This window comes from Vulpes vulpes, chromosome 12, assembly GCF_048418805.1.
Source record: "Vulpes vulpes isolate BD-2025 chromosome 12, VulVul3, whole genome shotgun sequence".
Lineage (NCBI taxonomy): Eukaryota > Metazoa > Chordata > Mammalia > Carnivora > Canidae > Vulpes > Vulpes vulpes.
In genome coordinates, this window is record NC_132791.1 from 124,602,443 (window position 1) to 124,622,204 (window position 19,762).

A 19,762-nucleotide genomic window follows, 5' to 3' on the forward strand; every position below is an offset into this window, starting at 1 on the left:
GAAAAACTTCAAATATATTCTATAAGGCCATGGGGCACCTGGCTGGTTCAGTGTGTAGGGCTAGTGATTCTTGATCTTGGGGTTGTAATTTCAAGCCCCACAATGGGTGTAGGGATTACTTAAAAATAAAATCTTTCATATATATATATGTATATATAGTGAGGCCAACCTTACTCTGATTCCAAAACTAGAAAAAGAAATCAAGAAAAGAAAGCTACAGGCCAATCTCCCTGTTTTACACAATGCAGAAATACTAAAAAAAAAAAAAAAAAAAAAAAAAAAAAAAAAAAAATCCTCAACAAAATATTAGCAAACTACACTAAACAGCCCACTAAAAGGATTATTCATCACAATCAAGTGGATTGTATTCCAGGGATGCAATGGTCCTATATTCATAAATCAATCACTGTGATATAGCACATCAACAAATAAAAGATAAAAACCATATGATCATCTCAATAGATATAGACAAAATTCAATATCTGTTCATGACAAAAACTCCCAACAAAGTGGGTTTAGAGGAAACATATGTCAACATAATAAAGGCCATATATATGAAAACCTCACAGCTAACATCACAACTCAATGGTGAAAAACAGAGCTTTTCCTCTAAGATCAGGAACAAGACAAACATACTCACTTTTGCCACATTTATTCAACACAGTACTGGAATCCTAGGTACAGCAATCAGACAAGAAAAGAAATAAGAGGCATCCACATTGTTAAAAAAGTTAAACTGTCACAATTTACAGATGACATAACACTATATACATAAAATATTTTAAAGACTCCACCAAAAAACTACTAGAATCATAAATGAATAAAGTTGCAGAATACAAAATTAATACCCAGAAATTGGTAGCATTTCTATACACTAATAACTAAGTAGCAGAATGAGAACTTAAGAAAACAACCCCATTCATAATTGCCTCAAAATAATAAAATACTTGGGAATAAATTTAACCAAGAAGGTTCAAAAAGACCTATACTCTGAAACTATAAAACACTAATAAAACAAATTGAAGATCACACAAATGGAAAGATAGTCCATGTTCATGGATTGGAAGAATTAGTATTGTTAAAATGCCCATACTACCCAAAGCAATCTACAGATTCAATGCAATCTCTATAAAAATACCAACAGTGGTTTTCACAGAACTGGAACAAAAAATACTAAAATTTGTATGGAATCACAAAAGATTCTGAATAGCCAAAGCAATCTTTAAAAAGAAAAACAAAGCTTGAAGTATTGCATTCTGTATTTCAAGATATACCACAAAGCTGTAGTAATCAAAACAGTATGGTACTGGCACAAAAAGAGATACAGAGATCAATGGAACAGAATAGAGAGCCCAGAAATAAATCCACACTTAGAGAGTTAATTGATGACAAAACAGGCAAGAATGTACAATGGGAAAGGCAATCTCTTCAATATGTGGTAATGGAAAAACTGGACAGCTATGTGCAAAAGAATAAAACTGGACCACTTTCTAACACCATACACAAAAATGAACTCAAAATGGATTAAATACCTAAATGTGAGGCCTGAAGACATTAGAATGCTAGAAGAGAACACAGGCAGTAATTTCTCTAACATCAGCCATAGTAACATTTGTCTAGGTAGGTATCCTAAGACAAGGGAAACAAAAGCAAAAATAAACTATTGGGACTGCATCAAAGTAAAAAATCTTTTGCACATCCAAGTAACCATCAATGAAACAAAAAGGCAACCTACTAAATGGGAGGAGATATTTGCAAATGACATATCTAACAAGGGGTTAATATCTAAAATGTATAAAGAATCTATACAACTCAACACTAAAAACAAAAACTAAAACTAAAAAATAGGCAGAAGACTTGAATAGATATTTTTCCAACGAAGATGTACAGATGGCCAACAGGCCCATAAAAAGATGCTCAACATCACTCATCATCTGGGAAATGCAAATCAAAACGACAATGAGATATCACCTTATGCTTGTGAGAATGACTAAAATTAAAAAAAAAAAACAGGGAATAACAAGTGTTGGTGAGGAAGCAGAGAAAAATACACTGCTGGTGGGAATGTATATTAATACAGCTGCTACAAAAAAATAGATGGAGTTTCCCCAAAAAAATTAAAAACAGAAATACTATATGATCCAGTAATTCCACTGCTGGATATTTACCCAAAGAAAATGGATAATTACCCAAAGTAATTTGAAAAGGTATATGCATTCTATGTTTATTGCAGCATTTTTTACAATAGCCAAGATATGGAAGCCATCTAAGTGTCCATCAACAGATGAATGGCTAAGGATGATGTGGTACACACACACACACACACACACACAGGAATATTACCCAAAAAATCAAGAAAATCAGCAAACTAAAAGCACAGTCAGACCCATAAATACAGAGAACAAACTGAGGTTTGCCAGAGGGAAGGGGGGTAAGGGATGTGCGAAATGGGTGAAGGATACTGGGAGATATATAAGCTTTCAGTTATCAAATGAATAAGTCATGGAATAAAAGGCATGCACACAGAATGCAGTCCACGGTATTATAATAACACTGCATCGTGGCAGATGGTAGCCACACTTGTGAGCGTAGCATAATGTAAAGAGATGTTGAATCACTATGTTGTATACTTGAAACTAATGTAATATTGTGTGTCAACTGTACACAAACAAAATAATTTTAAAAAAGAATCTGGCCATCAAGGTAATTCTTTCCAAGTTAATTTGAAGATTTAACGTATTCCTAAATCAACACTCCACCATGTTTTTAAATATTTTGACAGAATGATCCCAAAGTTCATCTGGAATAGCTAAGAAAAGAAACTGAGAAAAAGTAATGGCCTCACTAGATGTTAAAACATTTTAAAGCTAATCAGTGTGGGACTGGTATGAAAATAGTTGGGCAAATCCAAGAAGGGATATATAACCAGGACACAGGAGCTAGTACATATAGGAAATCAAAATATAATCACAGAAAAGGGAGAAGTACCCAATAAGTAATGCTGAGATCATTTTTTGTTTGTTTGTTTGTGTTTTTTTTTTTTTAGCTATTTGGAAAATAATTCCTTACCATGCTATCTAAATAAATTCCAGAAGAGTTAAAAAGTTAGATGTCAAATTAAAGCCATACAAGGACAAGGAAATATTGTTGAAAATTTGTCTATTCTTTAAGTAGGAAAGGACATTCTATACTTAAAAGAAATCTCTCTAAATCTTAAAATATTGACATATTTGACAGCATAGAAATATTAAATATTTTTGCATTTTAAACATATTTGGAAATTAGTCAAGAAACTACATATGAATATTTACGTTAAGTATAATGAAGTGGAAATGTATCTAAAACACAAATAACTCAATGAGAAAATATTAACCTCACCCCATCTACTTCCTCAACTCCTAAGAGAAAAAGAATAAAGATTATAAACACAGGTTACAAGAGAAAATGCTAATCAATATTTGCAAGGCATTTAAATGAATTACTAAGATGACAAATGTGAAACTTTTAATTAAGCACTATTTTTTTGCCTACCAAAAAAAGTAACAGTATATATTTAAATTGAGAATATCTTTGGGATCCCTGGGTGGCTCAGTGGTTAAGCGTCTGCCTTTGGCTCAGGGCGTGATCCTGGAGTCCCAGGATCGAGTCCCACATTGGGCTCCCTGCATGGAGCCTGCTTCTCCCTCTGCCTATATCTCTGCCTCTCTCTCTGTGTGTGTTTCTCATGAATAAATAAGTAAATAAAATCTTTTAAGAAAAGAGAGAGAGAGAGAATATCTTCAAAAGGTGATGCTATGGTGAAACAAGCACCAAGTACACCGTTTGAAGACTCTTCAGAATTTTCAGAAAATAATTTTGCATTGCATCATGTAGAAGGAACTTTGAGTTATAACCATTTTAAATTCAGTAAGTTTCACATTGATGAAATTTATTTTCAAGGAAACAATAAAACTCAAAGATGAATGACACAGATACTAGCACCAATGTAATTATACCATTGTTACAGGTACCCTATTGAGAAACTTCTCCCCATGCCAGCGTGTAGAATGTAGAACTATCCTTAGAGGAGCCACTGCAGAGGTCCACTCCAGCAAAAGACACAGGTCATGTTTTAAGTTTCTGGTCTTCTGGCCAAGCCATTTCCTCTCTTGGGACTGAGTGCTGAGTCTCATTTCTTTCTGGCAAATTCTACTGCATTCTTGGAACACTCCCTGACCCCTTGCACACCTACCCAAGAAGAGCTAGTCACCACTCCTTCTGCATTCCCACAATGCAGCACATACCTTATTTGTGCCATCTTCTCCCCAATAATTAGGCTTTCTCAGAAAAGAGACAGGGTTTTCTCTGCCTTTAGACTCTTGCCCACTGTAGGAGCTCAAGAAATATGTTCCAAGTGTGTGCAAACTTAAAGAGAGCTACAGGGTTTAAAGTATAAGTCTACTCTTCCGGCAGGCATTGTTTCTGTAAAAGCATTTATTAACTTAATAAACCAGTATTAATCCCCTATTATGAAGTGATTCAAAGATTAATAGAGGCCCACCTTTGTCCTAGAGGGTCCAGTAGTCTGAAAGAACTCAGATTTGTAAAGAATTAATTATATCAGGTATGTACAAGATTCTTCTAGTCTACAAAATGTTCCCTTTTGGGGCTTCCGATATCTTTTGCTGCTAATGATCCCAGGAATAGTATCTGAATAAAACACATGAAATACTCTGAAACCACTTTCCTTTTCTGAACAGAATGTTTAAGGGCAGAGATACGAAAACAAAGGCTATTACCTTTCTTTGGTTTCATGTCTGCAAACTGGATGGGTCTCTAGTATTGTCTGCCTGCCTTCCTCATAGGACTGTGCAGAGGATCAAAGTTGGCAGATAAAATACTTATCAACATAAGGTTCCCTCTTCCATGCTTTCATTGACATATGAACTTGCTTTAATATATCCTGCTTTTCTTAGGGAAAAAGTGCTACTTTAGGGATAGTGACAAGAGCAGTACTTCTTAGTGGATTGGCCAAATTGCAGTTTTCTTTTTTAAAAAGTTAGAATTTCTATGTTTTCCAAAAATTCATTGTATTTTAATCCCTTTTCTGTTTCAAAGTCTTTCTCGATTAGGCAGGGGGGGATGGGGGATTAAAAGAGGTAAGTGTTTTGGCCAAGATGACACCTGAGTGACAGCCAGGAGAAGGGCAATCCCCACCCTTTCTCAACTTGGAGGTTCTGTCATCTTGAGGGTGCCACTGGATGACCAATACAAAGGGCAAAACGAACTAAGAACATAAACCTTTATAGCAACAAGGTGACCGCCATGGAGTGGCATTATCTGAGCAAGAGAAAGAAAAGACATGATGGCAGCAATCACTGGGGGGGTGGGGGGTGTTAAAACCCTCACTGTGTTTGCTCCAGCCACACTGTCATCATGAGCAATGGTATTGGTTTCTCTGTGTCTCCCTCCCCACATCTCCTCTTGGTCTCAAGCTACTCAGCAAGATGCCAGCACCCTGGTCAATGAAGACTCTTCATATGTGTCATACTTTATATGTTTCTTTGTATAAATTACTAGTGGATTTCTTCTTTCTTCATCCAGAATAGCATCCATTGGTCGTCTTCACTTCTAGAACATCATTCTCCAAAACAAAGCAAAGATTTACAGCTAAATAATAGACAGATGTATATGTAAATATAAAATGACAAGGTAGTGAACACTGAGCAGAAAGAGACATTTAAAACCCTAAATTAAGCCAGAATCAAAGTAATCCAAGGGCCATAAGAGCTAAATCAAGAACAGACTGCCTGTAACCCCATGGATGAGCACAATCAAAGCAAAAATCAAAGGCCGTGAAAAGACGGGCTCGGCCCATCGCTGAGAAAGATTCTTGGCTGCCTTCCTTTCAGTATTCACTTGAAACCATGTCTAACTGTGCTCATTTTCATCCTAATCCCTTTTATGCATTACACTCTGGAGATAAATTTTATGTAGTACAAAAATGACCTCAATCATATTAATATTAACCAGTACTGTGCAACCCAGTGCTGGCCTAAGGGTCCAGAACATGAAAGGAAGTTTTAAGATCCCCATACCTTTTGCCAAAAAGAGCATGCAGAGGGGTGAATTCACAACCAGACCCAGTTCTTCAGAATGTCCCCAAGGTGCTCACTTATACTTCTAAATGATTTTATTTATGGCAAATACATATAAAGCTCTCCTGATTCAAAAGCAAGTCAAACAAACACACACACACACACACACACACACACACACACACACACACACAGAAAGGGAACTTTCTCTTTTGGCAATACCAAAAACAGTTTTCCCAAAAACCTTCTGCTATAAAACAACAAAAATGTTATACAAATCATCAAAAACAGGATACAAATATGTTGTTTCTAGTAATAGATTATTCATATTAACACAGTTGCTGAAAACAATGCTAGGTATTATATATGCATATCAATAAAAGTAATACTAGATTATACACATACATACATGTACATATGCACACAGACACATATAAAACACATAGACATATATAAACACATATAGACATGCTGAATTGCTGTCAGGTCCTAGACACTGCTAGGCCTTGCTGCAGAGGAAGCTGGAACCCTGGAAGGAAAGATGAATACCTAAAGAACACTAAACTGCTTCTAACCTAAGAATATATACCAATATCAAGAAACTTGGCTTCAGATGAGACTCAGCTAGACAAACATGACAAAGTCAAGAGCAGGCCTGAACAGAGAGGTAAGGAATATTATGAGATCATGCCACTTCTGGTCAGGCCCCCCAATGGCTATAACTGCTGGGTAATTATGAACCAGAATTAAATCCACAGCACTTTTCTCCCAATGCCACCCCAGAGAACTACAGGGAAGGTTGCTTTGGAACCAATCAGAGTGGAGAAAGAAGAGAAAATGAGGAAGAGGAGGAAGAAAATCATGAAAGAGAAAGGAAAGGACAGGGAAGTAACTGGAAGAAAGTGGAATGGAGGAATGCCTCAGAAATTGTACATACAGCTTGACAAAAATTCTAAATATCATATTAACACAACAAAGCCCAAAAGATATGTGAATGAAGATATATCATGATCAAATTGGATTTAAAACAGAAATGTTAGTTTGGGCCACCTGGGTAGGTCAGTTGGTTAAATGTTCAACTCTTGATTTCAGCTGAGGCAATGATCTCAGGGTCTTGGGACTGAACCCCACATTGGGCTCCTCACTCAGCACAGAGTCTGCTTGAAATTCTCTCTCTCCCCATCTCCCCCTGTTTTTCTTCCCTCCTCCCCTCAAATAAATAAATAAATATTTTTTTAAAGATTAGGAGTGTTAGTTTAATGTTGGCTTAACATTTAAAAATTAGGGATGCCTGGGTGGCTCAGTGGTTGAGCATCTGCCTTCTGCTCAGCACATGATCCCTGGTCCAAGGATCAAGTCCTGCATTGGGCTCCCTGCAAGGAGCCTGCTTCTCCCTCTGTCTGTAGCTCTGCCATTCTCTGTGTGTCTCTCATGAATAAATAAATAAAATCTTTTTTAAAAAACCCTAATTAACACACATCACCATATTAACAGATACAAACAGAAAAATTGCATGATCCTCTCAATAAATGAAAAAAAAGGAACCAAAAAGTTTAACACCCATTCATTATAGAAATCCTTAGCAAATAGGGAAAAAGACATTTCCCCAAAATAGTAATATTTATGTGCAACAAATGTACAAGTGAATTAATAGGTAAAGATAAAACCGTAAGAAGTTGGCTTTGAGATTAGAAACTAGAGTAAAATGCCCATTATCACCAGTTCTATTCAATATTGCATCTGGGAATTCTCAGCAACATGGTAATTAATGCAAAAAAATAGAAGGCATAAGGATTGAAAAGGATAAAAGATAACATTTTCAGAGAATATGATTATGTATCTAGGAAATCTAAGTGAATCTATATGTAAGTTATCAAAATTAATGAGAGCTCAGCTATTCACTTAATGCAAAGTAAAATTATAAAAATCAATTCCATTTTTATGCTCTAGCAATAAAAATTTGGAAAACTGAATTTTAAATGTACCATTTTAATACAATAAAAAATCTTGTACATAGGGATATATTTTTAAATATTAAATATATGATTTAATATATATTAAAATATTTAAATATATAAATCAATATTAGGTTTCAGAATTTTCCCTGTAGAGATACTTCCCTATCTCTACATTATCCCATGTACTTCCTTATCTCTGTACTGTTACAACCAAATTTCAGGGAAATCTATTAATTTAACATTGTGGATAGACAAGGACCCCAAGGCACTTCCAGATGACCTGTAATATCAAACAGTAGCTAAACCAAATACACAGTAAATACATAATATGAAGAGAACAGACTGTTGTAGGAATAAATTTTTAATTATAACACTCGTTAAAACCTCAATGTGATAAGAAAGTACTTTATCTATGAAACAAGAACATGCTGCATTAAGTAAGAATATTTTAAGACAGGAACCCAGCACTGGTTTTTAAGAATATCATGGTGTCAGTGGAAAACTCAACAGAGAGGTTGGAAGATAAGGTTTTAGCACAAAGGAGAAAATAGGAGAAAGGATAAGAAATTGGAGTAAAGTTTAGAAGGTCTCATATCTGATTAATAGATTCTTCAGAAAGAGAATCATCCTAAGGGTGTCCAAGTGGCTCAGTCGGTTAAGCATCTGCCTTCAGCTCAGGTCATGATCTCAGGGTCCTGGGATGGAGCTCCATGTTGAGCTCCCTGATCAGTTGGGAGCCTGCTTTTCCCTCTCCTTTTGTCCCTCCCCCTGCTCATGTGCTCTCTCTCTTGCACTCTCCTTCTCAACTAAATAAATAAAATCTTACGAAAAGAAAAAAAAAATGACGATCATCATAGAATAACACAAGAAAAATTTTCAGAAATAATGAACATGATATTCTAAATCAAAAATGTCTCTTAAGTGTCCAGAACAATGAATAAAAATAAACTTGCACAAAGATACCATAATATTTCAGAAAATTCAGAATAAAATATGGTAAACCTTCCAGGGGAGGTGAGTGGGGAGGAACACACTGCTTAGGCACAGAATCAAAGATCAAATGCCTTCTGCCTTGTCAACAGCCATAGTGGATATTTAAATCTAAAACAACAATGCCTTCAAGGGATCTGATAGAAAATTGTTTACAACCTAGAATTTATACCCAAACTGTCATCTAACTGCAAAAAAGAAGACCAAACTTTATATAACTATAGTAATCAAGACTGTTGATACTGACAAAGAAAAAGACTACTTGATCAATAGAACAGAATACAGAACCCACATGTATATGCTTGTCTGCATCTAGAGCAATGCCTAGCAGATATTAGCCATTCAAAAAATATCTTTTGAATGTTGACACAACATGTAAACTTGGCAAATGAAACAGGCAGTATTGTAGATAAACAAGCAAAGGGTAGATTGTTCAACAAATGGGTGGGAAAATTAGATATCCATGCAGAAAAAAAAAATAAATCCAGGTTAATTACTTACACTAGGCAGAAATTTTTAAAACTCAAAGTGAAATAAAGATAAATCTGGGGCAGCCCTGGTGGCTCAGCGGTTTAGTGCCACCATCAGCCCAGGTGAAGGTGATCTTCTCCTGATCCGGGAGACCTTGAATCAAGTCCCACGTCGGGCTCCCTGCAAGGAGCCTGCTTCTCCTTCTGCCTGGGTCTCTGCCTCTCTCTCTCTCTCTCTCTCTCTCTCTGTCTCTCATGAATAAATAAAATCTTAAAAAAAGAGAGAGAGATAAATCTGAATGGTAAAACTTTTTTTTTTTGAATGGTAAAACTTTTAAGAAAAAACAGAACATGATCTTTTTCACTTTATATCCATAAAGATTTCTTAAGACACACAAAAAAAATGTGGTCCGTAAAGAAGAGATTCTTAAGTGGCTGCATTAAAATCATGAACTTCTGCTTATTAAATGATATCTTAAAGAAATTAGATAGGTAAGCCACAACTTGGTAGAAGATATTTGTACATATATAACCAACAAAGAATTAGTACCCAGAGGGGAAATACTCTTAAAATTAAGATAAAAGGGCAGCCCCGGTGGCACAGCGGTTTAGCGCCGCCTGCAGCCTGGGGTGTGATCCTAGAGACCTGGGATGGAGTCCTTTATGGAGCCTGCTTCTCCCTCTGCCTGTGTCTCTGCCTCTCTCTCTCTCTGTCTCTATGAATAAGTAAAATCTTAAAAAAAAATAAGATAAAAGACAATTCAATAGAAGAATGGGCAACAGATACAAAGACTTTAATAAAATAAATATCAATAACAAACATATAAAAATATTTTCAACCTCATTGATAATCAGATAATTCAAATTTAAATCACAATGATAGCAGCAAGTCAATCTGATATATTGCTGGCAGGAATATGGAGACAAGGAATTCTTATATCTTGCTTGTAGGATTGTATATTGAAATAAAAATAGCCACTTGGGTAAACAATTTGGCATTTTCTAGTAGCCCTGAACATTAATTTATGGAGCAGTAATTCTGCTTCTGGATTCATAATCCATAAAAATGTTTATATAAATATGGACTGGAAAACATGTAGGCAATAGTCATAAAAGCAATATTTGTAATAGCACAGAACAGGAAAAAATGCCCAAATGTCCATCAACAGTAGAACAGATAAATTATGGTTCATTCATACAAAGCTATTTTATTTTTTTATTTTACTTTTATTTTATTTATGTGAGAGAGAGCAAGCAAGCACAGAGGGAGAGGAAGAAGCAGACTCTCCACTGAGTAGAGAGCCTGACCCAGGGCTTGATATCAGGACCCTGAGATCATGACTGAGGTGAAGGCAGAGGCTTAAATGACTGAGCCACCCAGGTGCCCTCATACAAAGTTATTTTATACAACAGTGAAAAAGAATGAATTCTATCCACATATAAAAACACAGATGGATCTTAAAAAGAATACTGTAAGCTGAAACCAATGACAGAAGAATTTATAGTGTAAGATATTATTGATTTCAACGTTCAAAAACATTCATACTAAAAATTAAACTGTGTGTGGATTCACACATAGGAAAACATAAAACTATATAGAAAAGTCAGAAAATACGAAACTAGAAATTCAGGTGAGTAGATCCCTGTTAGGGAAAAGGTAGATGTTGTGATTGCAGAAGGAACACAGGGGTCTTAAAAATGGATAATATTCTATGTCAAAACTAATTCTAGGGGCACCTGGGTGGCTCAGTCTATTAAGCATCTAACTCTTGATCTCAACTCAGGTTTTGATCTCTGCAGTGGGCTCCATGCATTCTGTCTTAAACTAGTATTAAAAATACTCTTGTCTATGACCATACCAACCTGAATGCATCCAATCTCATCTGATCTCAAAAGCTAAGCAGAATTGGGCTTGGTTAGTACTTAGATGAGAAAATACTCTTAAAAAAGAAAAAAGAAAGAAAGAAAGAAAGAAAGAAAGAAAGAAAGAAAGAAAGAAAGAAAGAAAGAAAGAAAATACTCTATGTCTTAAACTGGAGGGTAGGTATATGGTGTTTGACATCATGTTTATATACCTGATATATTCTTTTGGATATGTGAAGCATTTCACAATTTTTGGTTGAAAGAATTGAATATGGAAAAAACTAAGGCCATGAAAATCATGTCAAAATTAAGCACCTTACAGAGCTGAGAATTTTCCACATAGTACAGCTCAAATAGCTCTGAAAGCTTGTCAAGCCACTACAGAAGAAGTCCAACCCAACACATAATGGAGAACTTCACTGACAGTGTGATGTATTTACACTGACAGGATGCTGTACTAACCACATCTGTGGGAAAAGCTTTGGCTTTGAAGTCCCAGTCATAGGTTTGCAGTTTATGAAACTGTGTGAGAGGTTCAGTTTGCACATACAGTGAGAATTAACAGCAGGGACTGTTTAGTGATTAAATGAGATCACGGGTGATAAATACCAGGCATACTTCAGGCTCTGAAAAATACTGGTTCCTTCCCCCCTCCGATACAGTCTTGGCCACCCTTTCTTATTAAGCTCTCTAGTACTGTGACCATACCAAGTAACGGTTTTCTGTAGAACTTCAAGTTTACACACTGTTATGATTTGAAAAGTTTTTACAAATAATATTGAACTTGATCTTCACATTTATACTTCAGAAGAAATAGCTACGCCAATTCAAAAACTGATGCTCATGGAGATGAGAGAAATAGCAATAATTAGTCCAGAATTCTGGGTAAGTCCTGGTTGCAACTATGATATCTATTATTCTCCCAAAATTTAATTCTAGACAAATATTTTGTAGTATGACATCTCCCACACCACTACCTGATCCAAAAAAGATATCCTACCAAATGGTCTCACTTGGGATTTGAAATTAAATGACCGCTAGACTGCTACAGCCCTAAAATTACACATCAAAGACAGAATAACCCCAATATTTAGGAAAATTTCAAAAAATAGAAATATATTTAAACAGTTTTCAGATACACTGAAACCTTTAAGGAAAAAAACCCCTCAGTTTTAATGTAGTTTCAATGAGGCCCAGTTTAGATACATCCCCTTGGAAAGAGCTGCCACATAATTTCAGTCTTGTAACTTAAAAGGAGTGTTCCAGTCAGGCATCATCCCCAGAGCTCCAGGCTCCAGAGAGCTTAGAAGGAAACAGTGACACATTACATGATAAGGAATGCTCTTCCAATGCAGCCCCCTCTTCAATGGCTCTTCCTGACCCCAGACCTAATTAATTTTGTTCAACTTTTATTTTGTGACTTTATCTACATTGAGAGTAAGTCACCAACAACCTCAAACGCTATCATGCAACCCTCGGGACAGCCAGGAACAGTAAAGTGTGTCGATGAGGCATTATCTTCTTTTATCTTTGATATTGAACACTGTTTTTGAGAGCAAGTCCTATAAAAAGCTATGTGTCTCCATTGGCATCATTGTGAACAGCTCCATTCCTACAGGACTCAAAGGATTCTTTCAGAAAATTTTATAGAGCCAGATGACCCATCAGGGGAAAGTCCCTTTCCTAATTGGCAGTAAAAAGTGAGCGTCATCATAACCCCACACTGAGACCATAATGGCGGTGAGGAGTAGCTATGTGTTGGGCCATAAAGCCTACGAAATAGTGGTGAGCTCCAGTGGCTTTAATAGCCACTGGCAAGCCACCCAAATCTGCTAACATATTTCATTTATTCAGGCTACTGTAAGAGAAGAGAAAAAGGAAGTTGTGTGCTATTCCTATAATTCTCATTTCTATTTTTGCCCCTCTTTGAGGCCCTGGTTGTTTCAAGGAAAGCTTTTTCCTGGCTGTCAGACAAGATGTTCTGAGTTTTCATCAGCAGAAAAAGCCTCTTAAAAATGTCAGGACCTCCTATCAACTTATAAATGAGAATAAATCAACTCTCATTGAACTCTAAGTACCACCTGCTGAGCAAGGCATTTTTTACATGTCTTCTTGTTCCCAAAGACCAATGGATGAGGGTCAAAATTGTAAACAATTCTTTCTATGCCCAGAAAAAATAACATTCTTTATCTTATTTAAATGTTCTCCCCTTGCCCTCCCCTTGTTCTATTACCAACAGAGGCAGAAAGTGCAGGGAAAAAAGGTTTATCTTGACAATTCAGTGTAGCCCCATGTTAAGCAATTGTCTTTCTGTATTTTGCCATTCTCAAGTGTTCTCCCCAAGATGGCAGGAAGGTTCAGAGAAATGCCTGTTCATTCTATTGGACTTCAGAGGGGCACCTATTCATGCAGATGCAGGCAAGAGGGCAAGGTGAGAGGGGGTTGCTGATGCAGTGAGAGGGATCTCCAACTGTCAGAGCCAATAGGGGCTGGTCTGTAGGGCTCTGAGGAGGAAGGAGCTCAGGGAAGCCTTGAAAGTAAACCATAAATGAAGGCTTTCCAGAGAAAGAAAAAAATAGTTTAGCAATAAACGCAAAGGAGAAAATTCTAGGTTAGGGAGGGAGCACAGCAACATATATAGTGGCCTAAAGGTGACAGACTGTCAAATGCAAAAAGAGCAAGTATGTCTGCCTGATGAAGCAGAGAACTGGACTCCATGGAATGAGGACAATGAGAACCACAGGTGAAGAGCTGTCTCCGATTAGAAGAGTATCTTAAATCCCACGGGGTGTTAAGCCAAAGAGTTAACGTCCACGCAGGACGGTGAGAAGGTGAAGGATGTAGCTGAAGTAAAATGTGAGGTAAATAAATGGTTGCCTGTGACCAAGCACTATGCCCTAGTGCCCAACCATTCTAGGCAACACAAGGAGATAGCTCAGGGCATTCACAAATCAAAGTTTGGGAAGATAAAGTTTGCTGGGTGCAGAGAGACATTATCAAAGGAGGAGCATGAGTGAGATGAGTGTACAAAATGGCATATGCCTGGAATAACCAAGAAAGCGGCCCCTGATGGAGGAGACCTGAGAAAATCAAGTTCAGACCATGGTACCATGTTTTCTTTCACAAGATTTAGTTCAATTTGAGAGAGGACTGACAGCTGAAATGCTTTCTTATACAGATGGTGAGTGGGAAAACATGGATACTCGTTGTTGGCACTAAGATTTGCAATTACCAGAGACTGAAGGAAAAAAACCACACCTCTGCTCTCATGTGGCCAAGGAGACCAGGAGTGGCTTACTGTATCTGAAGGGAGCTCACCAGGCAGCTCCTGAGGTTTCTGCCTCTGGGGAGAAGAAGTCAGGCTAAATTTGGAACTAGGAGAAGAGAAAACTTGAGAAAAAATTAATGAGATGTATATTTTACATTGAGAGGGAGCTTCCCGGGGTTTAGGTGTGTATTTCTTTTAACAAGCACTTTTCACTTAACTATGGTTATTTATTGACAGAAATGTGTCTCTGTGATTATATTTAGAAATATCTATAGATCCATAGTTTGGCAAGTTTACATGGAATTTGTAAGGAATTGAATTTTGTAGGAAAAAAACACATGAGAGGCCAGTGACCAGAAGGTTGATCTCTGAAGTTCAGATTTTAATCTTGGCTTTCCATAGAGTGCCTGCATGGCATAAGTCACTTAAAATATCAAAACTTCCATTTCCATCACCTAGAAAATGGAATCACTTCCACATAATAGTCTATTATCTGTGATAAAAATGAATTCTCCTGTTTATTTTGTCTGTTGATTTTCTGTCATGGTTGTTTTCATTCATGCTTTGTAATTCTCAGCTTAACACATCTTCAGCAGGAGTTATTTCCCACAGGAACTCTGTGCAGCCCACACCGTGGAGGAGACCCCATGGGGCACTTTGCTCCTTGCCTCTTTTCACTAAATCATTTTTTTTTCTCAGAAAGTCATTATTGGGATTAAATAAGTTAATATTTGTTAAGAATTTAGGACAGTCAAAAAAAAAAAAAAAAAAGAATTTAGGACAGTCCATGGCTGTTCTTGACATAAATACTCAACAAATGAGTATTTATTGAAAAAAAAAATTCTTGGTTCAACTCCCACACCTCCAGAAAGGCTCCAGTTGCCTTTTTCTCCCAGATGATTTTTTCTACTTGTTACCCAAGGTACTTGCTACGATTGCTGTGTCCCTGGGCCAATAGACATAACTGCTCTCCGCCCTGAGAGTCGTTCCCAGCTCTGAGTGTAGGCAGGCGACCCACTTCCAGGTACACAGGATCCTTGGCTTTGGCTTCCACTCACCCTCCCCCATCTTTGGTTAAACTCTAGCCCCTTGGGCTCCGGCAAGTTTCAATAGCTCAGAGGACGTTTCAGATGTAAACTGCTCTCCAGCTCTGTCTTTGCTTCCTCTTAGTTTCCATCTCCTTAGAAGTTCTCATTTTGGCTTTTGAGCTGAACATTGGCCTTTCTAACTTGATTACACTGTAGCAACTCCATGAGTTGGAAGTATTCTCTCCATGCTACCCATATTAGTCCAGTCTACCATACTGTCTGAGAGTCACGAACCCTCCACATTTAATCATTGCACCAGTGGTAAAAATATAGTAGCAGACACCACAGAAACAGCTCATAAAACAGAAACTAGCCATAATCCTTTGATGAGCAATAGTTTTTAACACCTACATTCAAATGGTTGTCTTAACACTTATCAGTATCAAGTTAATTCATGCAATGATACCTGATCATGCTTGCATTATTATCTGAAAACCAATTTATTCATCTTTGTAACATATTTTATTAGTTTAAAAATTCAGGGTATAATTGTGTACTCTTGGGAATGAAATCACATTTTAGGTATTTTTTGGATTCCCAAAATTATATCCATATAGTTTTTTCTTTTGAGATTTTATTTATTTATTCGACAGAGAGAGAGCACAAGCATGGGGAGTGGCAGGCAGAGGGAGAGGGAGAAGCAGGCTCCCCACGGAGCAAGGAGCCTGATACGGGGCTCAATCCCAGAACCTAGGGATCATGACCTGAGCCAAAGGAAGACACTTAACTGACTGAGCCACCCAGGTGTCCCTCCATATAGTGTTTTAAAATTAGACTACCAGCAGGGTGCTGGACTTCCTCAGTTGGTCAGGCATTTGACTCTTGATATTGGCTCAGGTTATAATCTCAGGGTCATGATATCAATCCCCACATCTGGCTTGGCACAGCATGAAGTCTGCTTGAGAATCTCTCTCTCTCTTTCTGTCTCTGCTCCTCCTCCTGCTCGCACGCATGCTCACTCTCTCTCTCAAAATAAATAAATAAACAAATAAATAAATAAATAAAATCTTTAAATTAGACTACTGGCTTCTTCATTAAGATTCCCTGCTGCTATAAGTGAGTACCTTAAGCATGCTGCAAATACTACATATAAAAGTTCATTCACCCCATCTATTTTTATCTTTTCGAAGTAGCCAGAGGTATTTTAAACTGGCTTAATAATTATAATGAGCATGCTATTCATTGAAAAAGTTTTAAACATTACCAAGTAGAATTTTTTTAAGTTAGTTATTTCCATATTATGGAAAACCTAACTGATTCTACCTAAAACAAGACTTACCCCAAACTTCACCTAAAGCCACAATACTGCTCCAACAGGAAGAGACATAATGAAGAAACAAATGATTCACTCAGTATTTAATTTCTACTCCTCCTAGAAATAGCCATGTAGACAGCAATACTCGAGAGCGCCTCATCAGAGCATTCTAGATAAACTCTCTCTTCTAGTAAAGAGAGCCACAGCATGAATCTGGTGACTATCAAACACAAATAGAAAAAAAGTCTTATTTAGGGTGAATGTCTCAAAAGTGGTTATTTAATTAACTACATTATGGTACCAAGATATAAAAAAAGATAATGCCCCATAAAAATGATTACAGACTATCCAACGGCATAGAAAGACACTGATAATAGTTCTGGAGATAAAAGCTGGTGGAAGTATGACCCTATTTTTGAAACAGTGAAATTTTCTTATAAATAAATAATCTGTGGAAATAGGACTGGATCCTGGTTTTGTACAGCCTAAATTTTATGCAATATGAGGACAGACCATTTCAGGAAAAGAATACAAAATGATGAATACAAAATTACCTGAACTCCTATCAGAGACTGGAAAGAGACCTATGTAAGCTTCATTAGCTCCATATAAATCTGCCCTTGTCTGAAATTTTCTACCACAAGATGTTAACAGGTATGCATCTAGGTAATAGGATTATCAATGGTTTTTGTTATGTTCTCTCTGTCCATCATTTTTTAAGCTTTCTACAATAAACCAAATCATTATTCATTTAATAGGAAAAAATACTTAACAAAAAAAAACTGATAAAGTAATCTTCAGATGAAGATTTACACAACCTGAGCAAAAGAATATTTATTTCAAATGTCAGATAGAGGGCATCCCAGGTGGCTCAGTGGTTTAGCACCACCTGCAGCCCAGGGTGTGATCCTAGAGACCCAGGATCAAGTCCCACATTGGGCTCCCTGCATGGAGCCTGCTTCTCCCTCTGCCTGTGCTCTGCTCTCTCTCTCTCTCTCTCTGTCTCTCATGAATAAATAAATTTTTTAAAAATGTGAGATAGAGCCCACCTAGACCAAGTATATGCTTATAACTATATCTGCGGGGAACAGCTAACTCATATTTTCTTTAAGCAATAGTGAAGAATAACTGAAACCAGACTCTGTAATGAGAATAGATTTTACTCTATGATAACTGTACTAAATATGAAAATAATTGACAGACACAATGGTTTTCTGATAAAAAAAATGATAAATTATCCTTTCCTTTACTTTTTCATCACTCTCTACATGTAGTCACAAAGTCCTACTAGTTCTATCACCTAACATGGTGCTTGAACTCATGACTTTGAGATCAAGACCTGAGCTGAGATCAAGAGTCACCTTAACTGACGGAGCTCCCCAGGCTCCCCAGTCTATCTCTTGTTTTTAAAAATTCCAGACTGTCATTCTCCCACTACTCTAGTCCAAGCCATCATCAATTCTGGCTGGGACTATTCCAATAGCTTATCACCTAGTCACTGCTTCGAACTGGACCCCATACTCCACTTCAGTCCATTCCCCACATAACACTCAGTGTCATAGTTCAGAAAAACAAACCATGTCGTGTTGCTTTTGCTTTAAAAACATCCCCCGAGGGCTCTCTAGTGTGCTAGGAATGAAAGATGTCATTTGCATGATGTCAGGGCCTCAGCAGGCATGTTCAGTAGTCTCCTGCCTCCCTCACCAACCTCAACTTAGAATTCTCCCATCACTCACACATTCCAACCACACTCATTTCTTTCTTATTCCTTAAGCAACAAGTTTCCTGCTTCACAGTCTTTATGCTTAACTGTTTTCCCCATCTGTGAAATTTAACACTCAATTCTTCCTTTGCCTGACCACTCATTCTGCAGGTTTCTGCTTATTTACTGTCCCCTCTGAAAGGTCTTCCCAGATCACCCCCTGTAACACTGCAACTCCACCCACCAAGCCTCATTACTTTACAATGCAGCACCCAAACTATTAATAGAGTCCTCTCTCAGGAGCAGAACAACGGATTCTTTCCTTCTCTATACATTTTTTATTTACTGAATTTTCTTTCTTTTTTTAAAGATTTATGTATTTATTTGAGAGAGGGAGAGAGAGAATGTGAACCTGCACAAGTGTGTGCATGAGAGCAAGGGGAGGGGCAGAGAGAGAGAGAATCTCAAGCAGACTCCCCACTGAGGCAGGGCTTGATCTCACAACCCTGAGATCATGACCTGAGCCAAAATCAAGAGTCCCTTGTTTAACCAGCAGAGCCATTCAGGTGCCCCAATTTACTGAATTTTCTAAAATGAACAAGTATTTCTGTCATAAAAGAAATTGATATTGAAAAAAAAAGTCTTTGGGCTACAAAAGAGAATTAATTTACTCACCCCTGTATACATTCACCTGAATCTACCGAAACTAACCCGCGAAGTGGTCCAGAACTTATAGACCTTCCATTCTCCTGGCATGTTCCCATTCACTCAAATATCTCAAATGACTCAAATGTCACTCCATTGTGAAGCCTGCCCTAGATCATCCAAAGAAAAGATACATGCCCTTCCTCTATATTCCCACAGCATCTCCTAAGTACTTCTAAAGCTCTCATCGAAATAAATTACAATTATTAATTTACATGCATTTCCTCAAGTAGACAAAATTATGCATTCATCATTGTATCCCTAGTACCTGGCACAACATAGTACTGAGGACATTTAAAGTCTCTGATTTATGGCTGAATAAATGAATACAGAATAAATTTTCCCTCATCTTCAAAAGAAATAAAAAAATGTAATTAAATATAGAA